Source organism: Rhipicephalus microplus, chromosome X (assembly GCF_043290135.1).
Source record: "Rhipicephalus microplus isolate Deutch F79 chromosome X, USDA_Rmic, whole genome shotgun sequence".
Classification (NCBI taxonomy): domain Eukaryota; kingdom Metazoa; phylum Arthropoda; class Arachnida; order Ixodida; family Ixodidae; genus Rhipicephalus; species Rhipicephalus microplus.
Window position 1 is genome coordinate 87,575,012 of NC_134710.1, and position 23,872 is coordinate 87,598,883.

A 23,872-nucleotide genomic window follows, 5' to 3' on the forward strand; every position below is an offset into this window, starting at 1 on the left:
GTACGGTGCGTGATCGTGCATGTTCGTGATATACCTTTACTACAAATGCAGATATGAAGGTTGAAGAAATATGATGCGTCATTATTATCATAAAAATTTGTCGCTGTTAGAGCTGCCAGCTTCGTGAATTATGCACGTGTGCTACGTGCGGATTGCCAACCTCCCTATGTAACCCTCTTGATTTCTGCCACCAAACTCAGCAGCCTAGAGAAACACTATCACCCGAAGTGCCGACTTTATATTGTCCTTCACAAACGAGATTCACAGGGTACATTGCTTATGGACTAATATTCTTCGCGTATGTCACTCAGTTCGCTTGAAGAATACAGCAGGTGAACAAAACTGACAGTCTTCTGTACAGCGAAGTATTACATTGAATAATGAAGCTTTAAATTGATGGGCCCTTTCTATTCAATAATTTTTTATTTATTTAAAATTACTGCAGGCCCTACTCTGGTTCAAACAGGAATGGGAACAGCAATAAACATAAGTAATACCAGCAATAATAAATATAACAGTCGGAAAATTACGGGCAAAGTAAACGTAAACTACAATCAACAAAGAAAAATGAGTGAATATGCTTCGCTATTCCAAATACTCAACATTTTAACAGTTCAAAAACATGCACATACAACAATTCAATGCATGAGGTAAATGGCACACTATACATAAAAAAGAGAAAATGAACTCGGGAATCAACTGCGAACATAGCTGTCCAGCGTAAATAGAAATTTACATTTAAAACGAAATGTTGTTTAAAAACTGCAAAATTCATTATATTGTACTGGCGTTAAGTTCTTCGAGTTATTTATTCCATAGTGATATTTCATGGGAAAAAACAGAATGCTGATGCATTTTAAGATTACTAAACAGATTTTCAGCAGTTTTGTTGTGGTTTGTACGACCAGACCACATAGGGGGGCTCAGTTAAGTAGCTTTCACGCGGTATTTTATTATGACCGTGGAAAAGCTGATATAACACTTTTATTTAGGATACATTTCTGCAATAAGGTAGTTTTTTTTCTTTGCCCTGTTGAGGTGAAAGGACACTCTTGAAAAACGCGACTATGTGGTGTATATGAACCTCACGGCTAGGTTTTCCACTCGTTAATTTCCCGATTGAGTACATTTGCTGCGGGCTCCAGATCAGATCCGAATATTTCATTTTCGCTATGACAAAAGCTTTGTATGCAGTTAATTTTACGGGATAGATGGTGGATCAATGCGTTAAGAAATCTAAGCGAGTTATTTTTATTCTTTATAGCAATGTAAAAAGAAAGATGTGAAAAACTGCAGTAATTGGTTGTGTAGCTTACCTTTCCGCAAAAGGCTAAATATACGCACTGTTCTTCTGAAATGAATGACCACCATATATCTGATATCAAGCACCTTTACTCGAGGAACTGTTTCTTGAGCCAACAATTTTGTTTACGAAGGCCATGTGAGGAAACACATCAATGCAAGCCGTTCCAATTTACGATGAAATATATACATGCATGCACAAATAATACAGCTGCGATATCGCAAAAATCATTGCAATGAACATAGGTAAACGCCAAAACATTCAACTCATCTCCTGATGCTTTCGGAGGCGCCACACAACTAAGCTGAATTTGAAGGTCAGAATCGTAATGTGCACATCTTTTGCTTCTTCTGGCAAAATTTACATTAGTCCAACGTCATTTCCTGTCGCTACCAGCGACCGATATCTTATTCTAGCTCTTTCAATAAACCAAGCTGAAGTAGAAGACGAAATGAAGAATTAGAAAAATGTTTATAGATGTCCTGAGTATGCGCACTAATGGTCCAACTGAAACTTTTTCCTCCGTGTCTGGAATTTTCTCCCGGTCTTTCTTTATCGCATAAATGCGATAAGTCTCTTCTGGACAGATTGTAGGGTGAATTATGATAACAATGACGAAAATAGTTATGCCAATGCGTAACGCAAAAACATTCGCCACGGAAGTCATGATGGGCCGCACAAAACAATAGGAGGAAACTAAGCAATCAATATTAGATCAATACTAAGACTGCCTGTAAGTGGAGCGCATTAACGTTGAAAACACAGCATCACATGCGTCTCACATAGTTCGGGGGAGCACAGTTTACTGCTCAGTTGCGTAAACAGGGAAGTTTACGCAAAGCACCAACTCTTGGCTGCCACGGAAGACTTGAGCGTTACAGCCGCAGGCTGGTACCAGCCACGGGAAGCCGAGCGCTCATGTATGTTGGGCAGCTGAGAGAGAGACGGATGGCCCCCATCGCCAGGGTAGCACGGCAGATGAGCCTGCCGGAGAATGGAGCCGTCATTCCTCCGGCGGTCGATCGTCATAACGGTCGGATTGCGCTCTATCGTTTCGCGTTGGCTTCTCTCGCGTGTATCGGCCACCCAGTCTGCTTGTGTAGCTTTGTTTGGAGGCCCGACCGGAAGCATATTCAGAGAATGAAAACAGGTTTCCTCTTGCAGCCTTCTCACCCTGTCATACTTCTCCGGCCATTCTGTAACCGTGTGCCATTTCTTGTTGCGCACACAGGACGGCAGAAGCCAATAACTTCCGCGCGTGAAACAGAGCCCGCAAGCTCGATGAATGCATATAGGGACGGAATAGAATGAATGCGTGGTGCAGGGTTGGTTAGCATCGTTTGGTTAAACGCACACATGAATCTCTCACTTTGAGGCCACAAATTGCCGCCTCGTGAATTATTGCTTATTGCTGCCGTACTTTCGACTTTATTTTATTTGTTGAAGAAAGTCAATGGTGGTATTTTTAAATGGAATGAGGTCGTTATAATTGCAGATAAAACGGGCTTCACATATTGATATCTAATATCGAATACTTTCGCATGTCCGAAGTGCTATCAGATATTAGGCTTGGGCATAGTTTGTTTAATGCAAGAAATAATTGAGCTTATATTCATTCATACATGCTTGTACATTACCATTCGTATTTAGACATCCAAACGACTGAGGATTTATGAGCGATAATTAACTGCATTCAATTATCTGGAACAACGCAAAAGTGACCTTATAGAAACATTCGAAAGAAGAGGCTAGATAGCACATGGGATAGAGGCAGCAGAAAATAATATAATAAAATGGGAAAATTCATCTGAACTGCAGTCCTACAATCAAGGCGTTTTTACTGAATGGCTTGAAAATATATAGCTTGAGTTGAGTAGCCCAAGTGTTCGTTAAGGAACTGCTAACCTATAAGCAACCACATTAGCAATTGCGCAGAAGCAGGTCGGCAAAGGGGGAAGCTTAAGGCCCCTCACCCGCCCCCAAATACGAATGGAGGGGGGTGTTTTACAAATGAGAATAAAAATAGGCGTTTTTGAGGGCCTTCAAAAAGTTCCATCCCCTCCCCCTTAAAGAAAAGAAATGGCTGGCAATGGGCCGCCTGCGCATGAGGATAATTTGAAACAACTTTTGAACCCGTCTCTTCGTTTTTTTCATTGCACTTCAATAACTGTTTGCCATAGGTTAGAGTATATCCAAAAGAAGAGAATATTCGACAACTTCCCTCAGTAACCTCTTGAATCATCCGTGAAGCAAATAAGCATGAGTAACAAATGGGAGAGTCGGTACGTTTTCTTGATTATACAATGGTGCCAATGAATAAGACATCAGAGAAAACACATGAACACCAGCACCGTTCTTGTGTTTTCTACGATCTTGACATCTTTTGTGCTGAATGAGTAGGCAGGCTTTGTTACCCTCTAGGTCAGTTATCATCTGTTCCTTTCCTATTTTCTCGGTGTTTTCTTTACATACATACGAAATATTAATAATAATAATATAATAATAATAATATTAATATTAACAAGAAGAAGAAAAAGAAGAAAAAGAAAAAGAAGAAGAAGAAGAGGTTCAAAGTCAATGTGCTCCTCTTCAACATTGAGGCTGTCCGCCGTGGTGGAGCTCGGCTGATTAATGTGCTCTGCTGCTGACCTCAAGCTTGCGGTTTCGATCCTGGCCACAGTGGTCGCATTTCAAAGGAGGCGATAATGGTAGAGGTCCGTGTGATGTGCGATGTCAGTGCACGCGTTTAATAATCCCAGATGGTCGAAACTTTCGGAGCCCTTCATTCAGCGTCTCTCATGACGATATCGTGTTTTGGGATGTAAAAATACAAATAATATAACCATTTATTATGGAAACATGAAACAACACGCACATTGCAAGGAGAACCAGCTAACATAAAAACATTAATCATGCATTTACAAACGCCTCGAGGTAGCAGTGAAACCCCATTTTGTGTTCTCTGTCCCAAGTTCAAACAAGTGTAACATTTGTTTACTATCACTATGGTCTCGTGGCACGCAAAACACCTGAAATCATTTATACTCCGCAGCACCAGCTACGTTGCCGTCGGTTCTTGCGTTATAGAGAATATATTTACATATCTCTCTTAACGTGCAGGTATTTTGCAGGGGCTCTGCTTGCCTTAAATGTTCAATCATGGCCTCCGAGATTGCGGGCGCGTGGCAGGTTTGTCTCCGGCCGTCCCGATTGCACGGAGAGCACGTGTTTCCAGAGGCGGGCGTGGCCCGCTCTTTTCTCCGCACCGCGGCGCTTTTTCGTTTGGTCAAAAAGGCTGCCACGCTCCGCTGTTGGCGAAGCTTCTATGTGGCGAGAAAAAAGTGATTTCGTGCTTTTATATAGCTTTGCGTTGGTTTGGAAATGTTGGGTACGAGAGGCAAAGTCAATGCTTGGGCGTTTTATTTTCAAATGGGTTTTTTTATTTTGTTCTAGATTGGTGCCGGCCAAATTCATCATCATCATCATCATCAGCTTGACTACGTCCACTGCAGGACAAAGACCTCTCCCATGTTCCGCCAGTTAACTCGATCCTGTGCTTGCTGCTGCCAATTTACACCCGCAAACTTTTTAATCTCATCTGCCCACGTAACCTTCATTCTCCCTCAAACCCGCTTGCCTTCTCAGGGAATCCAGTTAGTTACCCTTAAAGACCAGCGGTTATCCTGCCTACGCGCTACATACCCGGCTCATGTCCATTTCCTCTTCTTGAAGCTTTAGAGAGCATGCAAAGAGGCAAAGCTGCTGGTGAGGATCAGGTAACATCAGATCTGCTGAAAGTTGAAGGACAGATTGTGTTAGAAAAACTACCCACCCTGTTTACGAGGTGTCTCCTGATGGGATGAGTACCAGAGTCTTCGAAGAATGCTAACATCATCTCAATACATAAGAAAAAAATTACAAGCACTTGAAGAACTAAAGGCTGATCAGCTTGCTCTCTGTAGTATACAAGCAATTTACAAAGGTAATTGCTAACAGAGTAAAGAAAACATTATAATTTTATCAACCAAAAGCACAAGCAGGATTTCGAACAGGCTACTCGAGAATCGACCACATCCATACTAACAATCATGTAATAGAGAAATGCTCAGAATATAGCCAACCACCATACATAGCATTCATTGATTACGAGAAGGCGCTTGATTCAGTAGAAATATCAGCCGGCCATATTAGAGCACCTAAAATTGCGATGCCTGTGCAAGAGAAACGTATGTGCTCGAAACTATACTTCGAAGTTCGTGGGCTGTATAAAAAAGGGGGGAGGGGGCTCCGGCGAATGGCGAAGAAGAAAGAAAAATGGCAGCTCGATCCACAAGCGAGGTCAGATGACAGCAGCGTTCTACGTCCATGGATTACTTTTTACACTCCATTGAATGGATTTTTTTGTCTCAATAAACTAGCGCTGCTTTTCATTGTAACGCTGTTTCGAGACTTTTTGCAGACGCCCTAATGTGATCACAGCTGCGCCACGACGTGGTTTTATTGCTTCTTAGAAGCGTTCTTCTTCTCTTAGGCTGGCACGCTGGCCGTCCAGCCGTTCTCGCCACAACTCGTCTTTCCTATAGATGAGGCACGTTCAGTGGGACTTGTCAACGACAAGCAAAACGCTGTTCGGCGCGCGAGAAATATATAAACAAAATCATGGCCTATGCAGGGAGTGAATGATTAGTGGGATGAAGCGTCCGTCCATTCATCCGTCCGTCCATGCATTCGTTCGTCCATGCGTCCGTTGACTCCTATCACACTACAGCACGCATCGGACGGACAGACGCTTCGCCTCACTCGTCATATCATTCACTCCGTGGATATGCTGGCTACGCTGGATAGAAGGACGACCGACCAAGTGATGCTATAAGAAGCTTCGTTCCTAAAAGCAATAAAACCACGTTGCGCTACGCGTCACAGCTGTGATTACGTCAGCGCGCTTGTAATACTTGTCTAAATAGCATCCAAATTTAATCATGGGTAGTGCCACGAAAGGAACAAGAAAGTGACCCATTCATTTGCGTGGAACCCGTGAGCGCAGAATGCGGCACTCTGATTTCGCTTGTGGATGGCGCTGTCTGTTTTTATTAAACGTGGAGCGTTTTATAATCGCACCTACTCGCAAATCTGGCGTCGGCGGCGTGGTTGACACCGCCCCTGCACATACTGGCGTCTCGTGCCCAAGTTTTTTTTTCATATCTGACGTGCAGAAGGGCACGTATCAGTATGACATATTCCTGAAATGAAAGGGAAGAATCAAGACCTGACATCCCATTCTCTAACAGGAAAAAAACTACAGCATTGACATGGCATCAGTTGTAGAAACCGTAACCAGTCGGCAACTTAATTAATAAATCGCTACTATTGAATCAATCATTCATTTTGACTTCCACTCCAAAATTTTCTCTCCTCTATGCAAAATCCGAGCGACGCATGCACGGAAGGTAACCACGCGAACGCCGCAGCATCAACGCGTTACGAAGAAATAACACTCGCTGTAGAGGAACGCTCGCTAAGCCGACCAAACTCGGCGCTCAGCATCACTTACTTGCTCTCTCCTCGCAATGTGCCGAGCCGTCAAGTCTGGCGCGAAAGCTGCGCTCTCAAAGCGTACAACGCTTCGCACTCGCCCGCGAGGCTTCCCCAGTTTCTCTTTCCAACTACCTCCCGTCGCGCCACAGAAGCAGGAGACAGGGAGGAGGTCTAGTCTACGTCTGGACTGAACGTCGCCGGCTCTGAGAAGACCATGGGGTGGTTACAGGTGCGCTTTGGTCACATATGGTCACCCAATCGCACTGTGAGTGTTTGTGAGAGAATGTAAGAACGAACATCGAGATATTTTGCCTGTTGGTGAAGAACGCCGCATGCGTTCAGAGTTTTGTGTATCTGGTATGAAACACTGCGCGTTACATAGCAGTGATAATTCACACTTTTTATTCTTCAGTAGTATACCTCGACGAATACTTGGTTTTTTGAAAGACACCGTTCGGCCGCATGTGTGACCCTTTGATTTGGATGCAGTCGTGCTCGCTTTAAATGAACACAATACTGATATTGTCCTTGTGCTACCAAAACATAATCAAAAGACAGATGGCGAAAGAAGGGGACGATGATAACTGAAGCACATTTACTGTGAAGGACTTAGGGAGTAAATGTAGGTCAGCTAATTGTAGCTTTTCACAATATTCCGGCAAAGTTACTTAGCACAATATTAAGCGGCACAATCACGACACTTAATTGTGAAGAGCGTAAGTGGAATTCGGTTAACCACCTGATGATTATCGGTATGTGATAAAATAGTAATACGATCTCTAACGAAAGGAAGGCAATGTAACTCAATGACGGTAATAAGCCCGCTTTTCACCCATACACGTGTCTCCAGAAAGGGGGAATGCTAGGATGCGTTTGTCACAGATAAAATAATATACCTCCTTGCGATGATCTGTATAAGAAAAATTCAACAGTTGCCATGCTTTTATTCGCCAATCGGACCAAAATAAAAGCAGTAACAGAAAAAAATACTTGTCTTCAGTGCAAATAGAAGCTTTGTCGGTGATTTTTGTTCGCACGCGAGAAAAAAAAACATACGCACGCTGAAATTCTGCGCGCTCTGCTTTCTCCCGTGGTCTCCGCCGCGCGAGGAACCCCAGGGTACCTCGATGCGGAGGAGTGGGCATCGAGGCACTCTAAGGAACCCACATTACACGCGCCCTCTAGCGGTAGCCAGCCGGGTGCGTAAGGCGAGACTCGCTAGTTTTGCTGGGGAGTACGGTGATTGGGATGGCCGTAGCTCTAGACGGCCGGAGAGAACCACGCCATGAGCCCGCAATCTCGGAGGTCATGGTTTAATAGCACCTTGTAATAGTACGTTCCTGGGTGAATTCTTTCTCAATTGGCAATATCACCAGGCTCACTGAAACTGTTTAGGTGTTTTTCTAGTTGTCCGATTCCCCTTTGGCGTCTACAGTATCGGCGTGTTGAAGAATACTTGCCTTTCACAATATATGCGCATGCGCAACTCCTTCATACCGCAGCTTTCGTGAATATACTAGTTAACTTGCGGACTTGTCCAGCTCCATGTACATGCATTTTGAACCATGTCAAAGTGAACACGTCATCGTCTCAAGCACTAACAGGTGGTGTTATAGAGAGACGTGCGTCATTTCTGGAACTCATATGGACTCTTCCATAGCCATTTATATGTTGCAAGTCAGAAAAGTTATTGCCCCTTTGTTTTGAATAGTCAAGTACTGGTTATGTCAAGAACTGGTTTGAATTTCGGGGTCTTTCATTTCTGAATAGCTTGAATTATGCCAGGTTCTTAAAGAGGACCGAGGTCTAAAAGAAAACAGGTGTTTTCGCATTTCTGCCTTCATGCAAATGGGGCTGCCATGGTTAGAAGGAAGTCTTACCCTGGTATTCGAGCAACGTGGGGTCAGTGGGATCTGAACCCACATCATCAACATATGCGTGCGATTCCCTTACCGGCTGAGCTACGGTGGCGCCGTTTTCTCGTCGCGTTTTCATTCTCGGTGTTCTATTAGCATGAAAACTATAGCTCACGGGCATGTTAACGAGTTAGCCAGCGCCAGCAGACAATAATAGTGGTAGACGTATTGTATACCCTGTATTGCGCAGCAATCCGCGCCCCAAGTTTGGGTGAAGGCAACTAACCAACAAGCCTCCAACATATTGTACTTGAATGTATCAAAACTGCAAGAGCTGAGACCCTCTTCCTGCAAGTATTAAATCTAGTGAATGGGAATACGGTCACGGACAACTCTATATATAGTGAGTCATGACGACAGATAGTTAACTCTTATTCTCTGCACAAACACACACACACACATGTGCATATATATATATATATATATATATATATGACGTTTCTACTTTGTGTCTACCTAAACTGGAAAAGACGCGCGAAAGCTAATTCAATGTTTGCACGAGCCAATTTATTGCAACATCGGCGCTATTCGCCCCGAGATCAAAAGGAGTCGCCGCCTGGTGGCCACTGGCTGAAGCGCGCCTATAGTGTGGATTGCTCCTTGCGTCATCTGCTAGCCCCATAAGGGTTGTATGTGCACGTACGTCATGCTCAACTTCAAAGGGCGGTTTATACCGCTCTGTTAGCGCAAATTTGACTGCTCGTACGCTTGCCTAGAACTATCTACAGACACTTTTTTGGCCTTACTTTGCTCGATATGCACTGCAATAACACCAGCTAATGCACTTGCCTAGAGTGCGGTGTATCATCGTCGTACCCTCTGTCCGGCAGGATCATTTCGGTGCAAGTGCGATTTTGCAGTTGAAGCACATCGTAATCTGCGCTTTGCGTCATCCTCAACATGAGGAATATTATATATTGTGTTAGTGCAGCAACTTAGCGATTCATTGCTAAACGAAGTTTTATGTTGTTGTTTGGTGTTTAGCTGTGACGCTAGCGCTTATCGATTTTGCGATGAGCTTTAATTATGCATGAGACACCCTTTCACTATACGGTCCTGATTCCACTACAGAGGAGTATTTCTTTTTGGTAAATTCTGACACTTTGGTACTTCAATTGTCCCTTAGAACGAACAGAAAATAGAATGACTCGAAATTTACTACAATTTCGGTCAACAGGGCAGGGAGCGAGAGTATTGTGGGTGTCTTCCTGGCCCGGCACATTGCCCCACCGCGGTGGTCTAGTGGCTAAGGTACTCGGCTGCTGACCTGCAGGTCGCGGGATTGAATTCCGGCGGCGGCGGCTGCATTTTCGATGGAGGCGGAAATGTAGGCCCGTGTGCTCAGATTTGGGCGCACGTTAAAGAAGCCCAGATGGTCGAAATTTCCGGAGCCCTCCCCTACGGCGTCTCTCATAATGATATGCCGGTCGTGGGACGTTAAACGCCTCATATCAATCAATCATGGCCCGGCACAAGACGCGCGCATTTGCAGTGGGGGTGTGGACGTCGCCACCACCGACACCGAAGCGCGAAAACGTGTGATTAAGAAATGCTCCACATTTGAAAAAAAATGATGAACAAATTTTCATCTGATGCAAACTGCGTCCTAGTTTATAAGTTCGCTTTTGCTGTGCTGTGCACAGAGCGTAGCGTTTGTGCCTGTTTTGTAGGTGTCAAACTGGCAGAATCGTTTCAGTCCTGCCGTGAGCGTTCACCGCCAGCGTGCAAAAAGCCAGGCGATTACTTTGCTGCAGTTTCATGGCAACTTTAGAGGAAAAAAAGCCGCTATTTTTACGCGCACTATCTCATGGTCTTCAAGTGTTGAGCGACCGATTTTCTGATAGCGTAATAAAAAGTTCAATATACGCGTAGTAATGCGACATTTGATCATTCTTATGCGATTTCTGCGAACTCGTTGCGTATTCTTTGCCTCAGTTACTGTAGAAAAGCACAACTGATTCTAAGGAGTAACGCTTATATTTGGGTAAAAAAGCAAGAACTAGCAGAAGCAAACATTATCAACAAAGTTATAGCGGCAAACAGTTGTCGTTATTGCACACTCTTCGCACATTCACAACAGCACAAACATCGAGGTGTCCTCCACTATTCAAGGCAAATTACCGAAAGCAGCGTGGGCGTGTTACCTTAATGAAGCCCTTTTGTTCGCATTCAATAATTATAGGCAGCTAATTTACGCGGAAAAGGTTTGCTGGCCTTCTTTTACTTTTAACAGGAAAAGAGTTATTTTTGCACTGAAAAGAGACGAGTGGCATAAGGTACGTCAGCTTTTCTTTTTCGTTATTGAAATGAGTTGTGCATGCCTGATAACGACTTTAAATACATAGATACCATCGTGGCGGCGCAACTAAACAAGAGACGCAAGGAGTAACACACGAGAACAAGCGTGTCTTCTTTAGTTTCGCTCTCCCGATGATTTTTATGTCAAAACACCAACTCGCGCCCAACAGTAAAATCTTTTGCCGTTGAATACACTTAGGCAAAACGTTGCTGCCTCTTTGCTTCACATTTTGTATTCTTTTTAACCACGACCCTCATAACTGAAAAAAACTTATGCGTGACATCAGTTTAGTGAAGCCTTTCTGGTTCTCTCCCTGCTCGCATGTCATACAGATGCACAAGTAAATGTGGGACGCCATGTAGAGTGGAGCATGCGTTGTCAAATATTCCGAAGTTAGTAAACGTTATTTGTGTGATCTTTATCTTTCCGATTCAATGTAGCAGTCAATGTAAAGCGTAGTTTCCCACCAGCCCCTCCCCTTTTTTTAATATCCTTGCAGCTATTCTACAAGCTCACGATATGCACTCATGCGTATAAGCGCCGAGACACCATCACCACGCTGTTGTGTAGTGCCACCCTATAAAAAAATTGCAGAGCAATTGCAGGAACTGCATGTGGGACGAGCATAGAAGATTACAGGATTGGAAAAAATCCGAACATATAAGATAAAATTGCGAAACTAAAACATACACAAAAATAAGTCACAGGGTAAAACATCACCTTTCACAAGACACGCGAACCTAATTCACAATCACTTCTGCCAAACGAACTTCACCGTTAAGATCTACTAAACATTTCTCTGTTTTCAGCCCTGTTCGTGCACTGCGCCGACTTTTGGCACGAAATAAATATAGCATCAAATTATTTTTTTGTGGCAGCCGTTAAACTATGAGGTTAAACATCTTATTTTTTATACCATCGTCATTACGCGTCCGGTAAATTGTGGTTCAAAACCATGATTCGCTGCAGGTGTTTTCTTGTCAACTGAAAGTTTTGCGTGTAATTTTTCTTCTTTCCTGTAGTGAATTTTGCCGTTGATAAAGGAGACGGGTTGTTGAGACAGCAACCTATCTACTAGATTCTTAGGTCCAACATGACGCACGTGCGTTTTGTATGAAAGAACTTGGGCAGTAATGAGACCACGTGCAACGCACGTTCCACGCCTATTCTTCGAGAGCTCATTAAAAGCCTTAAATTTTAGACTGAGTTCTAAATTTTTGGGAGAGGGATTTTTCAGGGGCGCCGCACTCCAGAGTTTCGGCGTGTCAGCGTGCATCATCCGTCGTCTGCTGCTGTTTCGATGGTCGATTAGCTTTACCACTAGAGATATTAGGGACACCAGAAGCGATAAGCTTAATAAGCGCTGGTGCTCGGGAGAATGGCAGCGCTGGACACTGCTCCACAAATGAACTTCATCATATGGCACTTAACTACAACTCACATTAACCCGACAGGAGGCTGTATCCCAGGAGTACATATGCAGTGTTCATAAAATTTGGTAGCCAGCATTGCAACCACAATGGACGTTTCACGAACATGATGGTGTATTTCAAAAGTAGTTCTGAAACCTGACGTGGCTCTGTGTTAGAATACTTGATTGCCAAGCAGAATGCTGGGGTACGATTCCTGCTCTGACCCTAACATCAAATCTTTGCCTTCATCTGGTTAATACTGCTGATATCATATTTTTTTTAACGCTCACGCCTCAAAATCGCCATAGTCTGTTCTGGACAGTTCTTTGTAGATATAAACCGTCAATGCATGACTGGTCCATGCCCACGCATTGGTATGTGCCACGCGTCTGGCGCTAAAGGTTTGACGAGCACGAGACGGGATTGTGACATTATTCCTGTCATGATCAGTGAGTCATATTCGTCGATTAATCTTACGCTGCCATAATAATTTTGGTTTACCCTTAAAAAGGGGGTGATTACGAGAGCACCCAGGCGTAGGTGGCTAGATAGATAGATGGATAGATAGATACTTAAAGTGTTGATTGATTGATATGTGGGGTTTAACGTCCTAAACCACCATTTGATTATGATAGACGCCGTAGTGGAGGGCTCCGGAAATTTCGACCACCTGGGGTTCTTTAACGTGCACCCAAATCTGAGCACGCGGGCCTACAACATTTCCGCCTCCATCGGAAATGCAGCCGCCGCAGCCGGGATTCGAACCCGCGACCTGCGGGTCAGCAGCCGAGTACCTTAGCCACTAGACCACCGCGGCGGGGCATACTTAAAGTGTTTGCAGTAGGTGAAGAAACGCTTCGCATTTTAGAAATATTCTTTCATAACAACTCTTTCCAATCTGCCGGACCCCTTCGCTTTATGTCCAGCGTCAGGATCACTCTAAATTTTCCCTTGCGGAACTCTGTTTTTCCTTCTCTGGATGCCTGCTCTCATATTACGTTCACCATATTGACTGGAACTCGTGTTGACAGTTCTATGAGCAAGAACGTTTTTTTTTTTTTTTGAATGTGGGGGCCAAATACGGTTGTGCATGAAATTGTGCCGCAGTTGCCTCTCGTCCAAGCAGCTATTGGTTAATACTGTCCCGCGTTCTGATATTGCTTGTTGGTACACTACGTCATGCATGAGCTTGCCGCTGTGGCTTTCCTATACACATCCCGAACGGCGGCTCGCCTACATCGGCTAATCGGGAGCCACGGACGCGGAACGCCCGTGGTCAGCTAGCGGAAGACAACCACTCCTCCCCCCCCCCCCCCCTCCCACCTCTGCGTAGAGTCTATATTTGCACTTCTGGCATTCCCTGCAAGAGATCAAGTCGATGAAAAGAAGAGCCCCGGGACTGTCTAGAGCTATAGTGCTCGCTTCCCACGCAAGAATGAACTGCCATTCTGCGCAATAGTTTGGATGCGGGCTGCACCATTGCGCTCGAAAACACTCAAGTATACGCCGGAGCTGTTGCTATAGATACGCATGTGCTAAACCGTGCACTTTCGGAAGTTCAATAAAAAATTAAATGCCGATTAACCCTTCCAACCCTGGTGTCGTATGAAAAGGACATGAAACAATTTAGCTGCTAAATGTGATACAATGAAGTCAGAAATAGAAAAAAAGGTGTCCCAATTATTCACAATTAACCTGTGCAAGCTTAGGCAGTAATTTTTTCATCATCGTTGTCTTTGGAACTCCGCAAAGTAGAAAATAAAATCGCAGATTGCGATAGTGATGACACTCACCATAAGCAAATAATGATTGACACCTTAATGGTTACCTATTAGATAAGTAGCTATTATATTTTTCCTTGTTGTTTTTAAGTTGTCTAAATTGTCATTTACAAAGTGAGTGTTTCCGAACACTAATGTATCGCTCGCAGCAGTGGACAATCTTCATGTCCTAAATATAGGACACCAGAGCTCAGTGATTGTCTGACTTCCGAATGCATTCAGGCTAATCCAGATGTGTAGCTCTTGTAAAAGCTACAAATTTCTTGTTATTCTAGTCGAGAAACCTGCCCACATCACTTAGATATATGTAAAGGGTGTATAATAGTGAGGTAGTACGTAATTAATTTGAAATTGTTTTATGAAATATACTATTGGTGCGTGATTGAACTAAAAGAAGACGGCAGTGACGTGTAGTTAAGTCAACTTGCCCTTGCAAACATGGGGGGAATTTATGTTAGCACCGCAAAGCAGGATACGGCCTTTGTTTATGACTTTGGATCTTCCAAAGTGTTGAATTTGTAGACTGTGGTCATTCAAGTGTAATGAGGAGCTGTATATCTAGAACACAAGGACTTGATATTTGACATTTTAGGCACTGTAACTGATACGTGGTTGCTGTATGTTAGTTGCACTATAACAACTTGCACTAACAGGGTTTAATAAATATATGTATTTGAATTCACACTATTTCACTTTACAACCACTAAGCCCTGGTGTCCTATAATGGAGCCATTTTTCTTGTATACTGTTGGGATGATCAGAAAAAATATTTACGTGTTCTTCAGGGTGTAGTACCTTCAAATAATGAGAAACAAAAATATCTACCCGTAAAAAAAATTCAGAGCTGAAAGGGTGAAGGACAACAGTATACGAGTCACAAGTGTTGATGCAGTCGAGGTTTGATTGATATGTGGGGTTTAACGTCTGAAAATCACCACATGATTATGAGAGACGCCGCTGTGGAGGGCTCCGGGAATTTAGACCACCAGGGGTTCTTCGCCGTGCACAAAAATCCTAGCACACAAGCCTACAGCATCTTCGCCTCCATTGGAAACGCATCCGCCGCAGCCGAGATTTGATCCCGCGACCTGCAGGTCAGTAGCCGAGCACCTTAGCTACTAGACCACCGCAGCCGGGCGCAATGCAGTCATGGCACACTGATAGTCAACTAGTGTCCGCAAGCCACAAGTGAATTATCTGAAAGGTTTCCTCCCGTAACATTACCTTTCTTAAGCCGCGGTCACCTTCTTTTTGCGCAAGTTCGCAAAACCCGTTCTCGTATGCAAAGAGATCTGTGAAAGCTTGTCTGTCTTTTTTTCTGCAGTTTGTTCCTGAAAATGTTTTAACCTCATGCATAGTAACACAGCAGTCGCGGAGGTTTTGCATCCGAAAGTGCTCTTTTCGATTAGCTGGCCGCGCTTGCAAATTATATACGATCAAAGAAAAAACAGTCCAACACCACGAGCACAAAAAAAAACATGCAAAACAGACTGGTGAGAATGCTTAAATTGGTTTGACATGACGGTGCGGGGATATTTATTCTTGAGAAAAAAAAAACGGTTGTCACCATCGTGGCGTCACGAAGCCTCTAACGCATCAGTAAGTACATGACTATCTCCAAGTGCCACGGACGAGTAGCTTATGTACATGCGTTCAACCCGCAAATGTGGCGAGCCTTCTTTAAGTACGTTACATCAATTCGCCCACATCAAACTATTTCTTCAAATCATATGTCGTCTGCCACGATTGGCTGACATGCTAGTAACAGTTTGAGTAGACTCTGATTCATTTATTGAGGCCATTGACTGAGAAGAAGAAGCTGATGGCTTTCATTTATTTGTGGGAGTGAGCCATATATCTCAGTCATCATCATCATCTTCTTCTTTGAGTCGCATTAGGCGAATGCGTACGGGACCGCATGAGTTTTTCGGCCTCAGCATTTGTCATTTTTGACACCAACCGCCATATGGCTTTCAACTTCGTACAGTTCTAAAAAACACCATTACCATTTCCACAGGTCTATTGAGGATACCTCAGATACCTATTTCGATTGCTCAGTTACGACACAATCTTGGTAATACTTGTTTGTCATTTTTATTGACTACAAAAATCGAGTCCAAAAAACATTTTGATACGCTAATTCTATTGCGGTACTCATGCACTTGATTCCTTTTCGTTGTAGACGCAGAAAAAGAAAGTTGCCATTTAAAAGGGAGTCATAGAGTTCTCCCGAAGTGCGTTTCGATTGCCGTACATATTGCGCGTTTCCAGTTCGGCGCCGTCGTGGGCAGAATATCCACTTACTTTTGAGTGAAATTCGCCAAATGACGAGCAAAAAGTAGCCAAAAGTCGTCATTTTTCTTCAAATTTCGCCAAAAATGTCGCCACTCTACGAATGTGTGGCTAGTGTGGTTATAAAAATCAGAGTGCCATTCATAACCACTCAATTATCTTGGTTTTTCAATGCCAGTCGCTTCAGCCGCTTTTTCACGGGAGCACAGAAAAAGGGCATGCATGCTCCAGCAGCGTTCCTAAATGCTATAGCGCCCCATAACAAAGGTTTGTGATCGTTTGAATTGTAGCAAATACAGGACGAAGCAGTGACTACAACAAGAATGAGAAGATGTGCGTAGCATTCCCGTAAATTTAGAAAATTTTATTGCAGTTGAATCGTGTGCCTGAAACTCGAACTTAATTTACAAAACAATGCAAATCAATTTTGAAACACATTAGCTTCACTGCAGCTTCTGAAGTTTCTGAAGGCTGCTTAAAAACCTGATTTCTTCACCAGCCCAAAAAGTGTGTTAATGGCAAACGTAAACTCTATGTACCAAGTGAGGGTAGTACAGCAGTGAAGAAGTCGACAAGCTATTCTAGAAAGTTCGTGGTGTGGTAGGAACACACAATCTGTCACCTATAGCCACTTCAGAAGCGAACTTTCAGCAACCTTAAAGTTCTTAAAACACCGAAAAAAAACAGTATAACACCACCGCCTAGCGCACGCGAAGCAGTCCACTGACGTAAATTTTGCTGGGAAGATGCTAGCGGCGCACCAGAGCGTCAGTGCCACCAGGCTCTGGATAATTGAGGCGATTCACAAGAAAAACAGGACAGACGTACCCAATTACACGTAAATCGTGCATTATATTTATGGGCCTCAAACTACAAAAAGGAGAATAAAATGCCTTGAATTCATTTTCAGGACACGGGGCATACAATGCATGACTCAGCCGAGACAGGAGTCAAAATTCGCCAAAAATTAGCCATGTCGCCATTCATAATTTTAGGTCACCACGGGCCTCTCAAATTCGCCTGGCGAAAAATAGCCAGCAGTGGCAACCCTGGTTGTGGGCATTAGTTGTGGCGCAGTGGCTAGAATAGCCACTGTAGTTGTGGCGCGTTCCCCTCTCACCGAGGCAACGTGTTGTCGCGTGTAGCCGCCGGTGCGGCGCACCGCCAGTGCCTCCACTGCCTCTGCTTTCTGTCTCTTTCTTATGTGGTTCTTAAAGGGAAAAGAAAAGTGAGCCCCGTAACTGTCTGCATCAGGGTGCGACACCTCAACAGTAGCTCAGAAGGGATGCTGGTAAAGAGGGGAAAAAAAGGACAGGATTAAAAGGTATATATAGAGAGAGGAAGGAGAGAGCGACGCGCAGGGACAGCGAGCGACAGAAGTAAAGAGGAGAAAGGAAATATGGAAACGGTCGCAGGATTCCGAGGACGGGGCACCACTCGATGAGAGTTCCTGTCGGCTTGAGGAGATGGCGTACGTTCTTAGAAAAAAGGTAGTAGTACTTGCTAACTTTAGTAATAGTTTTTCACATATGTAACAACCCTGGTAATAAGAGCAGTTGGTAACTGCGAGGGTGATAACAGTTACTACCTTTCCTGCTACTACCAGTGATTAGTAACTGCTACTACCCTAGCCATTACCATCCATGGGTAGTAACTTTTAAAAGTATCAAAAAAAAGTAGTAACCGACACTACCCTGTTCATTATTTTGGAATATTATTTCTTCATGGTTAATGTTGGTCAATCAATATCTCATTCCTACACAAATTCGGGAAATGTAGCGTGGTATACCATGAACGCAAAGAACACATAGACCTAACAAATTCACCACTTTTTACTTTTTTTTTCTTTATTGCCTTCTTGACTACAGGTCAAGCTAATATGACAATCACTATTACACGTGTTTCATGCGTGACAACGCGTCAAACAAAGATATTACATCTTCATTACAGTCGGTAGTCTTATACACATCTCGCACTTTTATAACAGCTTCCACGAAACACTCATTAACGGATAGAACTCTCACATCACAGTGTCTGTACGATAGCATACTACGCCAAACCGAATGAAGACCAAGTACAAATATAACATCCAAATTTTGCACAGAACTATCACAAGGCAAAAAACGAATTCCATATGAAGTAAGAGGTAAATCTTTTTTTAAAGTTCTCTGTAAAATGTCCCAAAAGAAAATGGCGTTCTTACAATCAATAAACACATGTTCAATGGTTCAATTCACCACTTTTTACGCATACAGTATAAAGTAAGCGTGGGGTATATATAGCCCTTACTTCGCAGGTGCGTGTCTGGCACAAGGGAGCACTTGTGTTTCAGGATGAATTATAACAAATGCGAACCCACGGCACTCTATTATACTACCTGATTACGTGTGTTTAGGGATGTAGCACAAGACTTTCAGTCAGCCTTATTCGTAAAAAAATTATATGTCATATCTATACATTATAAAAGGGCCACAAAAAGCATTATTACTGAGCCGAAACAAAGTACCGAACTCATTCTCAGTGCATTTGAATGCTTCACATGACTAATATATCAGCGGTAAAAGGCAATAACCGTTTCGGGGGTTGGACGTGCCAAAACAATGATAATATTTAGAGACACGCCGCAGTGAATTAATTGTGATACGTCGCGACGATTTCTCTCATAAATTATCAGAATCGGAATCCTACACTATCTTAAATTAAATAGTAAATAGCTGGCTAGCAAAAAGGTAGTACGTGGCAAGAAAGGTAGTAAAAGCTGCAGTTACTACCTCCTTCATTCTAGTTACTAACTGTTTACTAACGTAGGTAGTGAACAGGTCGCAAAAAGTTAGTAATGGTTGCAGCTAGTAACTGTTTACTAACGTAGACTGAACAGGTAGCAAAATAGTAGTAACGGTCTAAGGAAGGTAGTAACAGCTGCAGTTACTACCTATTTGATTGCAGTTCCTACCTTTTCACTAACTTTTTTTTAAGAGTGTAGGGCGAGTCCAGTCGGCCAGAGCTGCGCTGTCGTCGGGGATCGGCATTAGGAGGTGGTGTAGGGCGAGTCCAGTCAGCCAGAGCTGCGCTGACGTCGGAGATCGCGAGGGCACAACCGGTCGGCACGAAATCCTGCGAGAGAGCCGCCTCTGTCTCTCTCTCTGTCTCCTCGGTCTGTTCAGTACGCTGTGTTAGTTGCGCTGGTCACATATCTTAGTAGCTTGAATTTAGAGCGAACATGCGCGTCTTCGGTGGCGGTCACGCATGGCTCCGAGCTCGAAGTGACGCTGGTATTAAGGAATATTGGTGGAGCTGTGGACACAGACAACGTGCGCCGGTTCACGGTGAGTGTACTGTTATCGTAGGTACTAACTGCACAGCGCTAGCTGGGCGTCTGCAGAAGTTCTGCGGAAGTAGGCTGCCAGTCATTTCCAACAGTAGCATGAGTTCGCGGGGCTGTTGCAAATGCCAAATTGAAACTGTTTCTTAACGAGTTAACACAGCTATGCGCGTTGTTATGTAAGTGATTGCATCACTTGTATACAATGAGTGATGCGATTACTTATCAATTGCGATTAGTTGCTCATCGCACATTGTGTCTGTACTGCTCAAAATGCTTGATATTGTTTGGAGATGCGCTTTAGTCTACGTCATAATAACATTGCCATCGATACTCGAGTGCGCAGCGGGCTTCTGCGCGTGGAAACGCAAAACAAAAAAAATGACGCCCATGTACATAGACGCACTGTATAAACTGGTTTTTGTTGGCTTAAAGACGGTAGCTTGAGATGCAGATGTGGTGGGATTCTGCCAGCACGTACGGAGTAGTCTTTTAAAATGCTTAGGACATACCTCGCCGGTAACGAAAAAAGCTCCACACTTTCGATGGCGGGCGTTGTTGCGGCCACCGCCTTGTGCTGCTTTCTCTCGTTTCTGTTTGCTATTTTCGTGCTTTGCTTACATCTGCGAAGACGTTCGGCGCTATAACAGAATCGAGTGAGTACACGTGACTGTCAATGTTATGTGCGGTAGCCCTAGCGTAAGCCATGGCTGATGTCAACGTAGACGGCGTCTGCGTGCGTTGGTGTCGTTCGAGCGCTCGTACTCGTATGCATGTTTTAACCGAGTATTTAAGCCCCGCCGTGGTGGTCTAGTGGCTAAGGTACTCGGCTGCTGACCCGCAGGTCGCGGGTTCGATTCCCGGCTGCGGCGGCTGCATTTCCGATGGAGGCAGCAATGTTGTAGGCCCGTGTACCCAGATTTGGGTGCACGTTAAAGAACCCCAGGTGGTCGAAATTTCCGAAGTCCTTCACTACGGCGTCTCTCATAATCAAATGGTGGTTTTGGGACGTTAAACCCCACAAATCAATCAACCGAGTATTTAAGGACAGGTTATGTTTTTAAATACCGCGCACAATAATCATTCATGAATTGCGTATCCCGGACTGTCAGAGGATGGTCTTGGTTGTAAACTTTGAAACGATTTATCCAAAAATTTCTTTGATACGTGCTAGCCAGTTCCTATTGCAGGCCCTATTCCAGGACTTTTTTCGGTGGGGCGGAAGGGCGGGGGCACTTGTTGAAGGCTTTGAAAAATTTGTATTTTTAATATTCGTGGGGAAAACACCTTGATTATTCCGAATGTGCTGTTTTGCATTTGTTGTTTTGTTGTGAGCCTTCTTTGTGTCTGTGTAAATCCGTTATTAAGAGAGAGAAAGGTTTTCCCAGCTCTTACGGTTCTATTTTTGGTGTCAAATTCTTCTTTTCAGGTTCAATTTTTCATAGCTGCTCACGCTGAAACGGAGCAACAATATCTCAAGCCACAAGTTTGATTTCTCCGGCCATCACGACTTTTTTATATATTCATAATCATCAGGAATAAATATGAACACATAAAGCTGATATGCACTTTATTTTGCGTGACTTGACACTATGTACATCACATCCATTTTACATACTTATAGAAGCATGTAAATGAGAATAACCTTATTGGAATTAATAAACCATCTTATCGCGCTTTTTGTATTATTTAGCTGAAAATTCTTGTTTTGACGAGTCTTATTAAAATAATGCTAAATTTGAACTACTGCTTTTTTTTTGCAGTTGCTGGGCACAACGGTGAGCATTATTGTAGTTCCTTGAAAAAGTACTTCACTATTTCCAACATTAGTTGCGCAAAAGTAGAGCTTGGGTCAAGTGAGTAGATTAAAGTAGCCGCAGAGTCGCTGGACCCATGTAGCAACGTCACCGGCAAGAGTCGCCGGACTCCCTTATAAGTGGTTGTGTGATTCTTCGCTATAGAGTGTTTTCATTATTCCAAAATGTGTCGGGAGACACTCCTAGAGATTGCCGGCTGTGACCCACCAAGAGAGTCACCACGTCTCTCTAAAGGGAGTCGTATAGGTGGCATGTCAGAACCACCCGAAAAGAGTTAGATATACGTTTTTTTTTAAGATGATATTCAAGACGATAGTCTTTCTTGGGGAACTTCGACGCGAAAATTTTGGTCTGTTTGTCTGTGCATTTTGTCCGTTTGTCCACTCTTAACGGCGCCAGACACTTGAAACAGCCGACCCCATCTGCAGCGCCCACCAATGTTGCTCAAGATTTAGCGTTCACACTTGTGCAATTGTCCATTAAAAAGCAATTATTGCTCATGTCTTGGGCGCCATGACTACACATATATATTCTGCATGTGCGTCCTTTACTGGAAAAAGTCATACATAAGTAATATTAAGGACCGTAGCGCTTATCGCGCTGTGCTGACGATGCATCGCTTGCATGAAAAGGCGACACTTTGCTAAGACGAGACGGTGGTGGCACCTACCCGTCGCCTTGCGTTCTACACCTTATCACCTCTGAGACGGGCGCGCACACCCGTCTCAGAGCCACGCGCTTCGTTTTCCAAAAAAAAAAAAAACTGCCAGATGGCGCTCATGTCTTACGTGTGACGTGACTTGATGCACGCGTTCGCCTCCGATGCACGCTCGAGGCACTCTAACGAGGCGCCTTCATAATACCATTCACCGAGTTTCTTGCGCAGAACATCAAATAAATGTTTTGTTCACTCTCTCCACACACAAGATTATCGTCTTCTGAGGACATTTGCAGATTAACATGCAGATACGGGGCCAATTTGTTTTCTTTTTAGAGTGTGGGACACCAACGTCCAAGGGATTTATTGTGAGTACTTTGTTGCATTTTTGTGCAGATCCACAAGGAACTTGAGCTTCTTTTCCCAGCATGACTTAATCATTGGCTTCCAGGTCAAGACGGCCGCACCCGTGCTTGTACTCAGACTTAGGCGCACGTCAAAGAACCCCAGGTAGCCGGAATCAATTCGTAGTCCTCCCACTGCTGCGTGGCTCCTTAACAGATTACAATTTCGGCACGCTCAATCTCACATATTATCATTGTCATTAACTACCGACTAGGTCTCCTAATTTCCAATTACGCGTACGTAGAAAAAAAAAAGCTTTCTTGAGGTATCTCTCTTTTATGAACGCTTTTTCTTATCTGCTGTGCTTGTAATTTTGAGTGTCTTTTACAGACTACCTCACAAACATTTTCTACTGATGCATAAATAAATTTTCGAGCTTCAACTACTGCAAAATGCGGAGCTGATTTTCCAAAGATGCCGTAGTAAAGTAAGGTGACTCAATTTAGACAATGAAATATTTTACGAACGTTCACTTTCATTTAGAGGCGTCAATTTCATTCACAATAACTACCAACAAGCCAGTACGTCTTATAGATTGCTTGGCGATACATGAATAATGACTGGTCCTAGAGCTAATGTGTGGATGACATGAACAGCTAAAGCGAACCAAACCCTATATCATGGCTGGAAATTTTTTAGTCTGCCCCACTGTCCCATAATTTGTTCTTAATACCATTTAAATTCTGTATCTACTATAGTAGATACTGATGATTCCTCTCACGATATATTTATGATAGCAAAAGAACTGTGCGAAGAATGAAAAATGAGAACTTTTCCAACATTTCCTATAGCTGTAATAATCAGCCACGCTTCCACGTAACGATTATTTTTTGCTTTTTTGGGAGTATGGGAATTCTGATCCTTTAAACGTGTAAGCTATTTTGCATGCCGTTTTTTTTGTCTTCCTGTTTTCATATTGTCCTACATACAGCACTTATTAGCTAACGTTGCCATAGATAATATATAGGTAAGTAAGAAAACTTCCAGGCCTGAGCGGAACACACATCACAGTCACAGCTAAAGCTGGAAGAGTGGCTTTTGAGAGCCTTTGTTGAACATTCTTTGGGTAACTGCTACAAGCCCACTTGTGAGGTACCCACTATGCCATAAATCATCATGATAGTAGGGAAGC

General features: G+C 43.6%; 1 protein-coding gene across 4 annotated transcripts in view; it reads left to right on the forward strand.

Annotated features, from left to right (window-relative positions):
• Positions 1 to 23,872, forward strand: part of Dop1R2 (dopamine receptor 2) — a 403,319-nt gene that overhangs the window by 286,461 nt on the left and 92,986 nt on the right. Inside the window, exons 1-2 of one of the 4 annotated variants that reach the window (XR_005110441.2) lie at positions 19,645 to 19,864; positions 21,290 to 21,422. The exons of 2 other annotated variants lie outside the window; for them this stretch is intronic. The gene's annotated coding sequence lies outside the window, so the exon portion shown is untranslated. Of the gene's footprint in view, positions 1 to 19,644; positions 19,865 to 21,289; positions 21,423 to 23,872 lie in introns of those variants that run through there. One more of the 4 variants, XR_005110442.2, reaches the window with a different exon arrangement.